We start from the raw sequence: 11,688 nt of genomic DNA, 5'->3' as shown, positions 1-11,688 counted from the left end.
GAACAGCAGTTATAATGGGTGACTTCAATCTACACGTAGATTGGGTGAACCAAATTGGTAAAGGTGCTGAGGAAGAGGATTTCTTGGAATGTATGCGGGATGGTTTTTTGAACCAACATGTCGAGGAACCGACTAGAGAGCAGGCTATTCTGGACTGGGTTTTGAGCAATGAGGAAGGGTTAATTAGCAATCTTGTCGTGAGAGGCCCCTTGGGTAAGAGTGACCATAATATGGTGGAATTCTTCATTAAGATGGAGAGTGACATAGTTAATTCAGAAACAAAGGTTCTGAACTTAAAGAGGGGTAACTTTGAAGGCATGAGACGTGAATTAGCTAAGATAGACTGGCAAATGACACTTAAAGGATTGACGGTGGATATGCAATGGCAAGCATTTAAAGGTTGCATGGATGAACTGCAACAAAAGTTCATCCCAGTTTGGCAAAAGAATAAATCAAGGAAGGTAGTGCACCCGTGGCTGACAAGAGAAATTAGGGATAGTATCAATTCCAAAGAAGAAGCATACAAATTAGCCAGAGAAAGTGGCTCACCTGAGGACTGGGAGAAATTCAGATTTCAGCAGAGGAGGACAAAGGGCTTAATTAGGAAGGGGAAAAAAGATTATGAGAGAAAACTGGCAGGGAACATAAAAACGGACTGTAAAAGCTTTTATAGATATGTAAAAAGGAAAAGACTGGTAAAAGCAAATGTAGGTCCCCTGAAGACAGAAACAGGTGAATTGATTATGGGGAGCAAGGACATGGCAGACCAATTGAATAATTACTTTGGTTCTGTCTTCACTAAGGAGGACATAAATAATCTTCCAGAAATAGTAGTGGACAGAGGGTCCAGTGAGATGGAGGAACTGAGCGAAATACATGTTAGTAGGGAAGTGGTGTTAGGTAAATTGAAGGGATTGAAGGCAGATAAATCCCCAGGGCCAGATGGTCTGCATCCCAGGGTGCTTAAGGAAGTAGCCCAAGAAATAGTGGATGCATTAGTGATAATTTTTCAAAACTCGTTGGATTCTGGACTAGTTCCTGAGGATTGGAGGGTGGCTAATGTAACTCCACTTTTTAAAAAAGGAGGGAGAGTGAAACCGGGGAATTATAGACCGGTTAGCCTAATGTCGATGGTGGGGAAACTGCTGGAGTCAGTTATCAAGGATGTGATAACAGCACATTTGGGAAGCGGTGAAATGATCGGACAAAGTCAGCATGGATTTGTGAAAGGAAAATCATGTCTGACGAATCTCATAGAATTTTTTGAGGATGTAACTAGTAGAGTGGATAGGGGAGAACCAGTGGATGTGGTATATTTGGATTTTCAGAAGGCTTTTGACAAGGTCCCACACAGGAGATTAGTGTGCAAACTTAAAGCACACGGTATTGGGGGTAAGGTATTGGTGTGGGTGGAGAGTTGGTTAGCAGACAGGAAGCAAAGAGTGGGAATAAACGGGACCTTTTCAGAATGGCAGGCTGTGACTAGTGGGGTACCGCAAGGCTCAGTGCTGGGACCCCAGTTGTTTACAATATATATTAATGACTTGGATGAGGGAATTAAATGCAGCATCTCCAAGTTTGCGGATGACACGAAGCTGGGTGGCAGTGTTAGCTGTGAGGAGGATGCTAAGAGGATGCAGGGTGACTTGGATAGGTTAGGTGAGTGGGCAAATTCATGGCAGATGCAATTTAATGTGGATAAATGTGAAGTTATCCACTTTGGTGGCAAAAATAGGAAAACAGATTATTATCTGAATGGTGGCCGATTAGGAAAAGGGGAGGTGCAACGAGACCTGGGTGTCATTATACACCAGTCATTGAAAGTGGGCATGCAGGTACAGCAGGCGGTGAAAAAGGCGAATGGTATGCTGGCATTTATAGCGAGAGGATTTGAGTACAGGAGCAGGGAGGTACTACTGCAGTTGTACAAGGCCTTGGTGAGACCACACCTGGAGTATTGTGTGCAGTTTTGGTCCCCTAATCTGAGGAAAGACATCCTTGCCATAGAGGGAGTACAGAGAAGGTTCACCAGATTGATTCCTGGGATGGCAGGACTTTCATATGAAGAAAGACTGGATGAACTGGGCTTGTACTCGTTGGAATTTAGAAGATTGAGGGGGGATCTGATTGAAACGTATAAGATCCTAAAGGGATTGGACAGGCTAGATGCAGGAAGATTGTTCCCGATGTTGGGGAAGTCCAGAACGAGGGGTCACAGTTTGAGGATAGAGGGGAAGCCTTTTAGGACCGAGATTAGGAAAAACTTCTTCACACAGAGAGTGGTGAATCTGTGGAATTCTCTGCCACAGGAAACAGTTGAGGCCAGTTCATTGGCTATATTTAAGAGGGAGTTAGATATGGCCCTTGTGGCTACGGGGGTCAGGGGGTATGGAGGGAAGGCTGGGGCGGGGTTCTGAGTTGGATGATCAGCCATGATCATAATAAATGGCGGTGCAGGCTCGAAGGGCCGAATGGCCTACTCCTGCACCTATTTTCTATGTTTCTATGTTTCTATGACTCTGCAGAGAGTGATGCAGACAGCCCAGCACATCTGCAGTTGTGAACTTCCCACTATTCAGGATATTTACAAAAACAGGTGTGTAAAAAGGGCCCAAAGGATCTTTGGGAACCCGAGTCACCCCAATCACAACCTATTCCAGCTGCTACCATCCGGGAAATGGTACCACAGCATAAAAACCAGGACCAACAGGCTTCGGGATAGCTTCTTCCACCAGACCGTCAGACCGATTAACTCACGCTGATTTGAGTGTATTTCTATGTTACACTGACTGTTCTATTTATTATAAATTACTATGATTGCACATTGCACATTTAGATGGAGACGTAATGCAAAGATTTTTACTCCTCATGTATGCAAAGGATGTAAGAAATAAAAGTCAATTCAAAGGGCAAATTAGCAGTCAATGGGATGAGTTGCAATGTAAAAGGGGGACAAAATCAAAAAGGGTGATGATAGGTGTTATATTTGACTGCACTCAGTATACAGAATAAAGTAGGTGAACTTGTAGTATAGTTGCAGATTGGCATGTATTATGTTGTGGGCATTCACTGAATTATGGCTAATAGAAGATTATAGCTGAGAGCTTAACATCCAAGGATAAATATTGTGCCTAAAGGATAGGCAGGTAGGCACAGGGGATGGGGTAGGTCTGTTGGTAAAAAATGAAATCAAATTATTAAAAAGAGGTGAGATAGGATTGAAAGGTGTAGAATCATTGTAAAAACATAGAAACATAGAAAACCTGTAGCACAATACAGGCCCTTCTGCCCACAAAGCTGTGCCGAACATGTCCTTACCTGGGAAATTACTTAGGGTTACCCATAGCCCTCTATTTTTCTGAGCTCCATATACCTGTCCAGGAGTCTCTTAAAAGACCCTATCGTATCTGCCTCCACCACTGTCGCCAGCAGCCCATTCCATGTACTCACCACTCTCTGTGTAAAACACTTACCCCTGACATCTCCTCTGTACCTACTTCCAAGCACCTTAAAACTGTGCTCTCTCGTACTAGCCATTTCAGCCCTGGGAAAAAGACTCTGACTATCCACATGATCAATGCCTCTTATCATCTTATACACCTCTATCACCTCTCTCATCCTCTGTCACTCCAAGGAAGAAAGGCCGAGATCACTCAACCTATTCTCATAAGGCATTCCCCCCAATCCAGGCAACGTCCTTGTAAATCTCCTCTGCACCCTTTCTATGGTTTCCACGTCCTTCCGATAGCGAGGCGACCAGAACTGAGCACAGTTGTGGGTAGAGCTAAGAAACTGCAAGGGTAAAAAGACCTTGACGGGAGTTATGTACAGACCTCTGAAGAGTAGCAAAGATGTTGTCTACAGATTACAACAGGAAATAGAAAATGCATGTCAAAAAGGCAATGTTACAATAGTCATGGGGGATTTCAATATGCAGTTAGATTGCGAAAAACACGTTGGTGCTGGATCCCAAAGGGGGAATTTGTAGAATGCCTACGAAATGGCTTTTTAGAGCAGCTTGTGGTTGAGCTCACTAGGGATCAGTTATCCTGGATTGGGTATTGTGCAATGAACTGGAATTGATTAGAGAGCTTAGGTGGGGCAGTGATCATAATATGATAACATTCACCCTGCAGTTTGAGAAGGTGAAGCTAAAGCCAGGTTTATCAGTATTACAGTGGAGTAAAGGGGATTACAGAGTCATGAGAGAGGAGCTGGCCAAAATTGATTGGCAAAAGACATGAGCAGGGATGACACAGAGTATCAATGGTTAGAATTTCCGGGAGTAATTCAGAAGGTGCAGGGTATATACATCCCAAAGAAGAAGTAGTATTCTAAAGGCAGGATGATACAACTGTGGCTGCAAAGAGAAGTCAAAGCCAGCAGAAAAGTCAAATAGAGATCATATAATAGAGCAAAAATTTGTGGGAGGTTAGAGGACTGGGAGGTTTTTAAAAACTGAAAGAAGGCAATTATAAAAGTCATGAAGAAGGAAAAGATGGAATACAAAGGTATGCTAGTCAATAGTATTAAAGAGGATACTAAAACTTTCTTCAGGTATATAAAGTGTAAAGGAGAGGTAAGACTAGATTTCAGACTGCTGATAAATGATGCTGGAGAGGTAGTACTGGAGGAACAAGGAAATGGCAGGTGAATTGACTAAATATTTTACATCAGTCTTCACTGTGGAAGACACTAGCAATATGCTGGAAGTTTGAGAGTGTCAATGGGGAGAAGTGACTGAAATTGCCATTACAAGAGAAAAGGTGCTTAGTAAACTGAAAGGTCTGAAGGTAGATAAGTCACCTGGACCAGATCATCTACACCCCAGGGTTCTGAAAGAGATAGGTGAAGGGATTGTGGAGGCATTAGTAACGATCTTTCAAGAATCAAGATTCTGGCATGGTCCGGAGGAATGGAAAATTGTAAATGGCACTCCATTCTTCAAAGAAAGTGAGGGGCAGAAGAAAGGAAATTATAGACCAATTAGTCTGACTTCAGAGTTGATTGTTAAGGATGTGATTTCAGGTTACTTGGAAGCACATGATAAAATAGCCTGGAGTAAGCATGGTTTCCTCAAGGGAAAATCTTGCCTGACAAATCTGTTGGAATTCTTTGAAGAAATAACAAGCAGGGTAGACAAAGAAGAATCAGTGGATGTTGTTTACTTGGATTTTAAGAAGGCCTCTGACAAGGTGCCACACATGAGGCTGCTTAAGAAGTTAAGAGCCCATGGTACTACAGGAAAGATGCTAGCATGGATGGAGTATTGGCTGATAGGCAGGAGGCAAAGAGTGGGAATAAAGGGAGCCTTTTTTGGTTGACTGCCAGTGATTATTGATGTTCCACAGGGGTCTGTGTTGGGACCACTTCTTTTCTGCATTATATGTCAACAATTTGGATGAAGGAATTGCTGGCTTTGTGGCCATGTTTGTGGATGATATTAAGATAGGTGGAGGGGCAGGTATTGTTGAGGAAGTAGAGAGGCCACAGAAGGACTTAGACAGATGAGGAAAATGGGCAAAGAAGTAGCAGATGGAATACAGTGTCAGGAAGTATTTGGCTATGCACTTTGGTAGAAGAAATAAAAGGGTTGACTATTTTCTAAATGAAGAGAAAATTCAAAAATCTGAGATGCAAAGAGACTTGGAATTCCTCATGCAGGATTCCCTAAAGTTTAATTTGCAGGTTGAGTCAGTGGTAAGGAAGGCAAATGTGATATTAGCGTTCATTTCGAGAGGACTATAATATAAAAGCAAGGATATCACATTAAGGGTTTATAAAGCACTGGTGAGGCCTCACTTGGGGTATTGTGAGCAGTTTTGGGCCCCTTAACTAAGAAGGGATATGCTGACTTTGGAGAGTTTCTTATGGTGAGGGAGCCTAAGACCAGAGCACACAGTCTCAGAATAGAGAGACATCCATTTAGAACAGAGATGAGGAGGAACTTCTTCAGCCAGACCATGGTGAATCTGTGGAATTTGTTGCAATAGATGGCTGTGGAGGCCAAGAAACTGGGTATATCTAAGGCAGGGGTTGATAGATTCATGATTAGTCAGGGTATGAGGGGTTATGGGGGGAAGGCAGGAGATTGGGGCTGAGAGGGAAATGGATCAGCCATGATGAAATGGCAGAGAAGACTCGATGGGCCAAATGGCCTAATTCTGCTCCTATATCTTATGGTCTTATCATGTGAGAAGCTATTGCAAGTGTATGGTTACAGAATGAGAAGGAAATCTATACAATGATGATTGGAAATGCTGAGAAAATCGTGGAAATAGCAAAGCCATATGTTATTAAAGATTGAAGACGACCCCAGAGGGATTAACCTCAGGGGATTAAGGGCTTCAGAAATCCAGACTGGCATGGCATAAAGTTTGACTATTTAGGTGCAGCAAGCAAGAGGAATACTGTATCATTCCACTCAACAGCATCCTGGAACGCATGTCATGGCTGTGTTATTTAGATGCTGAAGAGGGAGTTTATTTTCCTGTGCATTCTCAACCACTCAAGATCACCATTAACTTACTAAGGCATTCAATTATGCAGCACTCACTCACACAGATCTGATCTACATCAAGGTTCTGGTGACACTGACATCAGAAAAATCTTCATTGTGCCAATAGGGACTGAATACACAGCTGCTTGTCTGTAAATGTGCCAAGAAACAGGATTGTTGATGTATTTTTGTGCTTCCCTCTGTTATTTGGATGACTGGTTACCTAGTGTTCAGGTCTTCTTGTGGAAAATTCATTAAAATTTACAAAAGCATTTTAAAATGAGAGTAGTTGAAATAAATTCTAAATGTATTATCATTTGATGTAAGTCAGCTTTGGTGTTGATATGATTACTAAGCTTATAAATGTCCTGAAGGTTGGCGCTGCTGTGCAGAGTGAGGAAGGTTGTCTGAGGCTACGGCAGGATATAGATCAGATGGAATTCAATCTTGACAAATGCAAGCTGATATGTTTTGGGAAGTCAAATAGAAATAGGACATCTGCATGTCCTCCAGCATTTTGTGTCATCTACTGTGTCCGGTGCTCCCAATGTGGCCTCCTCTACATTGGTGAGACCCGTCGTAAATTGGGGTACTGCTTCATCGAGCACCTCTGCTCCACCTGCCACAAGCGAAACTTTCCAGTGGCCAAACATTCTAATTCCTGTTCCCATTCCTGTTCGGACATGTCGGTCCATCTCCTCCTCTTGTGCCACACTGAGGCCAACCTCAGGATGGAGGAGCAGCACCTTATATTCCATTTGGGTAGAGTCCAACCTGATGGCATGAATATCGATTTCTGCTTCCAGTAAAAAAAAATCACCACCCCCTTCCCTCTTCTTCTATTCTCCACACTGGCCTCTTACCTCTTTTCACCTGTCTATCACCTTTCCTCCCACCCCTACCCCTGGGGTCTCCTCCTCTTTCTCCTATCAGATTCCTTCCTTTCCAAACCTTTACCTTCCCCATCCACATAGCTATCCTCCTTCCCCTCCCCCACTGTTCTTATTTTGGCTTCTTTCCCCTTCTTTTACAGTCCTGAAGAAGGGTCTCGTCCGGAAAAGTCAACTGTTTGTTCATTTCCATAGATGATGCCTGATCTGCTGAGTTCCTCCAGCATTTTGTGTTTGTGTTGTTTCTACAGAGTTGTCGATATCTAGAAGGCACTGCCAGCAGAGGCTGGGGAATCAGATACAATCACTGCATGTAAGAGATATTTAGACAAACACTTAAGTAAGCAAGGAATAGAAGGACATGGAGCTAACATGGGCAAATTGGATTAGTGTAGAAGGCAAAAAGGTTGGTGTGGATGTCATGGGCTGAAAGGCCTCATTCAATGCAATATAACAGTATGGATATCAATGGAGAAGCCCAAACACAAAGTTGTCTATAAGACCATAAGACATAGGAGCAGAATTAGGCCATTTGGCCCATCAAGTCTGTTTGCCATTTCATCATGGCTGATCCATTTTCCCTCTCAGCCCCAATCTCCTGCTTTCTCCCCTTATCATTTGACACCCTTTCAAATCAGAATCAGGTTTAATATCACTGGCATATCATGAAATATATTGTTTTGTGGCAACAGTACATTACATTACATCGTAAAAATTATAAATTACAATAAGAAATACATATATAACAATTAAATTAAATAAGTAATGGAAAAAGAGAGAGAAAAAAGAAAACACTAGTGAGGTAGTTCACATGGGTTCATTGCCCATTCAGAAATGTGATGGAAGTGGGGAAGAAACTGTTCTTAAAATGTTGTGTCACTGTATGAATGAAGTCACTGGAGAACATTACTGGTAGATACAAAGCAGCTTCTTTATTCGACAAAGCAAGGTACAGGAGGCATCATACGAGATGCTTTCGGTCGAAAGGTCTGCTGGCCCAACGTAGGGCTCAATATTTTATATGCCAAACATCAAAGGACAATTCCATGTTTACAATGTATGGACAATCTTTCTTAGAAACTACATACAACCTTCACCCCTCCTGATTAACATCAACACCACAGACATCTAATGAATTTTAATCAGCATTGCCTGGTCTGGGATTCAGGGCTTTTAGGAACCCATTGTTCAAAGTTGCACTCCAAATTAAATGCACAATACATTTTTAGATGTGAAGACTGGTAGCCAAAGTTAATTGCTAAATGTCTATGTCCTAAACCCAAAAATCACTCTTTGAGTGTGTGCCTATCAAACTTTACATATACCCACTGACTTGGTCTCCACAGCCATCTGTGGCAATGAATTCCCCAGATTCACTACCCTCTGTCCTTCTATTCTGAGGCTCTGCTCTGTACTCCTAGACTCTCCCACTACTTGAAATATCTTCTCCAGGTCCAATCTACCTCAGCCTTTCAATATTTGGTTGGAATCAATAAGATACCCCCCCGCCCCCCCGCCATTCTCTCACTCTTCTGAACTTCAATGAGTACAGGCCCAGAGCCATCAAATGCTCCTCATACGTTCTCACAAATCCTTATAAATTCTTTTTATAAATCCTTGCTTTTATATTCTAAACCTCTGGAAATGAATGCTAACTTTAATTAGACTGTTTGAGGTAATTTATTTTTTATTCTTTCTACTTCTTTTCTAATACTTATGTATCTGGGCACTTGTAATGCTACTGTGACATTAATTTCCTTTGGGATCAATAAAGTATCTACCTACCTATCTATCTATTTGCCTTCCTTACTGGCTTTGTATGTGGTAGGTCATGTCTAATCAGTCTTTTGAGTTTTTCAAGGAGGTTACCAAGAAAGTTGATGAAGGAAAGGCAGTTAATGTAGTCTTACTAAATTACTGACTGCGTATTATGCCTCTGGCAAGGTTCAAGGCTTCCTTCATCATGTCAGTAACTTCCTCTTAGTTTTCACCACTGTCAGTCATGCAAGTCCCAGGTGGAGACTCAGGAATACCATCACACTCAGATTTAGAAGTATCCTTCATTGCTGTTTCCGTACAATTTTGTTTTGCCAGTCAGGCTTGTAAGCCCTGAGCTGATCCCCCGAATCTGGAGGACCGGTGGACCGCCCTTGGTCTGGCCTCTATACTTTGACCTGTTTGGCATGGAAGACCCTGCTAAGAGCCAAAGCATAAAGCCCTGACTCCAGCCAACATAGCTCTCTGAACCATTGAGGCATGGAAGCCTCCAAAGCAAAACATGGTTGTGGTCCTCTTGGAGGGAATGTAGTCTACATGGATTTTACCCAGGCCTTTGATAAGGTCCCGCATAGGAGGCTGGTCATGAATGTTAAGTCACCTAACATTCAAGATGAGGTAGAAAATTGGATTTGACATTGGCTTCATGGAAGAAGCCAACTAGTCATAATAGGTACAGGTTGACCTTCACTAATCCAACTACCTGTAATCCGGTTCCTTTGATAATCCGGCACTGATTAGGCTTAATGTGATCCTTCACTAATTCGGCATTTTCACTAAACTGGCATTCCTCAGGTCCCAATGGTGCCGGATTAGTGAAGGTCAACCTGTAGTTGTTTTTCTGACTGGAGGCCTGTGACTAGTGATGTGCCACAAGGGTCGGTGTAGCTCTTCAAACAACTGCTGTTGTTTGTAACCTATATCAACGATCTGGATGATAATGTGGTAAATGAATCAGCAAATTTGAGGATGACATCAAGATTGGGCGTGTGATGGAAGTGAGGAAAGCTATTAAAGCTTGCAGTGGGATCAGGAGCAGCTGGAAAAATGGGCTGAAAAATGGCAGATGGAATTTAATGCAGACAAATGTGAGGCATTGCACTTCGGGAGGACAAACCAGGGTAGGACTTAAACAGTGAACGGTAGGGCACTGCGGTGTGCAGTAGAACAAAGGAATCTGGGAATATAGATACATAATTCCTTGAAAGTGGCATCAGAGATAGATAGGGTTATAAAGAGAGCTCTTGGCACATTTGCCTTCATAAATCAAAGTACAAGAGTTAGGATGGTATGTTGAAGTTGTATAAGACGTTAGTGAGGCCTAATTTGGAGTCTTGTGTGCAGTTCCGGTCACCTACCTACAGGAAAGATATCAATAAGATTGATAGAGTGCAGAGAAAATTTACCAGGCCGTTGCCAGGACTTGAGGATCTGATTGTCGGGAAAGGTTAAATAGGCTAGGGCTTTATTCCCTGGAGTGTGGGAGAATGAGGGGAGATTTGATAGAGGCATATAAAATTATGAGGGATATAAATTGGATAAATGAAAGCAGGTTTTTCTCAACTGAAGTTGGGTGCGACTAGAACCAGAAGTCATGGTTTAAGGGTGAAAAGTAAAATGTTTAAGGGAAATATGTGGGAGCGCTTCTTCACTCAGAGAGTGATGAGAGCATGGAACAAGGTGCCAATAGAATTAGTTCAATTTTAACATTTAAACGAAGCTTGGATACGTACATGGATAGAAGGGGAATGGGGGGCTATGGTCCAGGTGCACGGGCGATGGAATGAGGCAGAACAATAGTTTGGCATGGACTAGATAGGTTGAAGGACCGGTTTCTGTGCTGTAGTGTTCTATCTATCTATGGCCCAATCTGCAAATCAACATTTAGGAAATCCTGCATGAGGTCTCTCAAGTCCCTCTGCACCTCCAACTTCTGAATTTACTCCTTGTTTAGAAAATACTCTACACCTTTATTCCTTCTCCTAAAGTGCATGACCATGCACTTCCCTACACTGTATTCCATCTGCCATTTCTTTACCCATTCTCCTAATCTGTCCAAGTCCTTCTACAGGCTCCGTCCTGCCTGGAGACTACCTGCTTCTCCACCTCGCTTTGTGTCATCTGAAAACTTGGCACGAGGCCAATTCCTGAGAAGCTTGTATATTGGAACATTGTTAAAACCTCAAACTATATTCACATAGGATTGGAGTTACAGACCTATGCCAGAAATTCAAGAGTGGCTGTTTTTTTTTACTGAAGGGCATCTGTGAACCAGCTAAATAAAGTCCTTTCCCCCCACCACCTTATTCTAGCTTCTGCCCCTTTCCTTTCCAATCTTGAAGCTTCCTGGCCCGAAACATTGCCTGTTTATTCCCCTCCATAGATGCTGCCTGACCTGCTGAGTTCCTCTAGCATTTTGAGTGTGTTAATGATGTAACAACTTCACTGTTTTGCAATTGCTACTGACATTTTATTTCTGAGTTTTGAAACATTTCAAAAGAAGAAGCTATCATAAACCTTGCA

The sequence above is a fragment of the Mobula birostris genome, chromosome X, assembly GCF_030028105.1.
Source record: "Mobula birostris isolate sMobBir1 chromosome X, sMobBir1.hap1, whole genome shotgun sequence".
In the NCBI taxonomy this organism is placed as follows: Eukaryota; Metazoa; Chordata; class Chondrichthyes; order Myliobatiformes; family Myliobatidae; genus Mobula; species Mobula birostris.
This window is presented reverse-complemented; position numbering follows the sequence as displayed.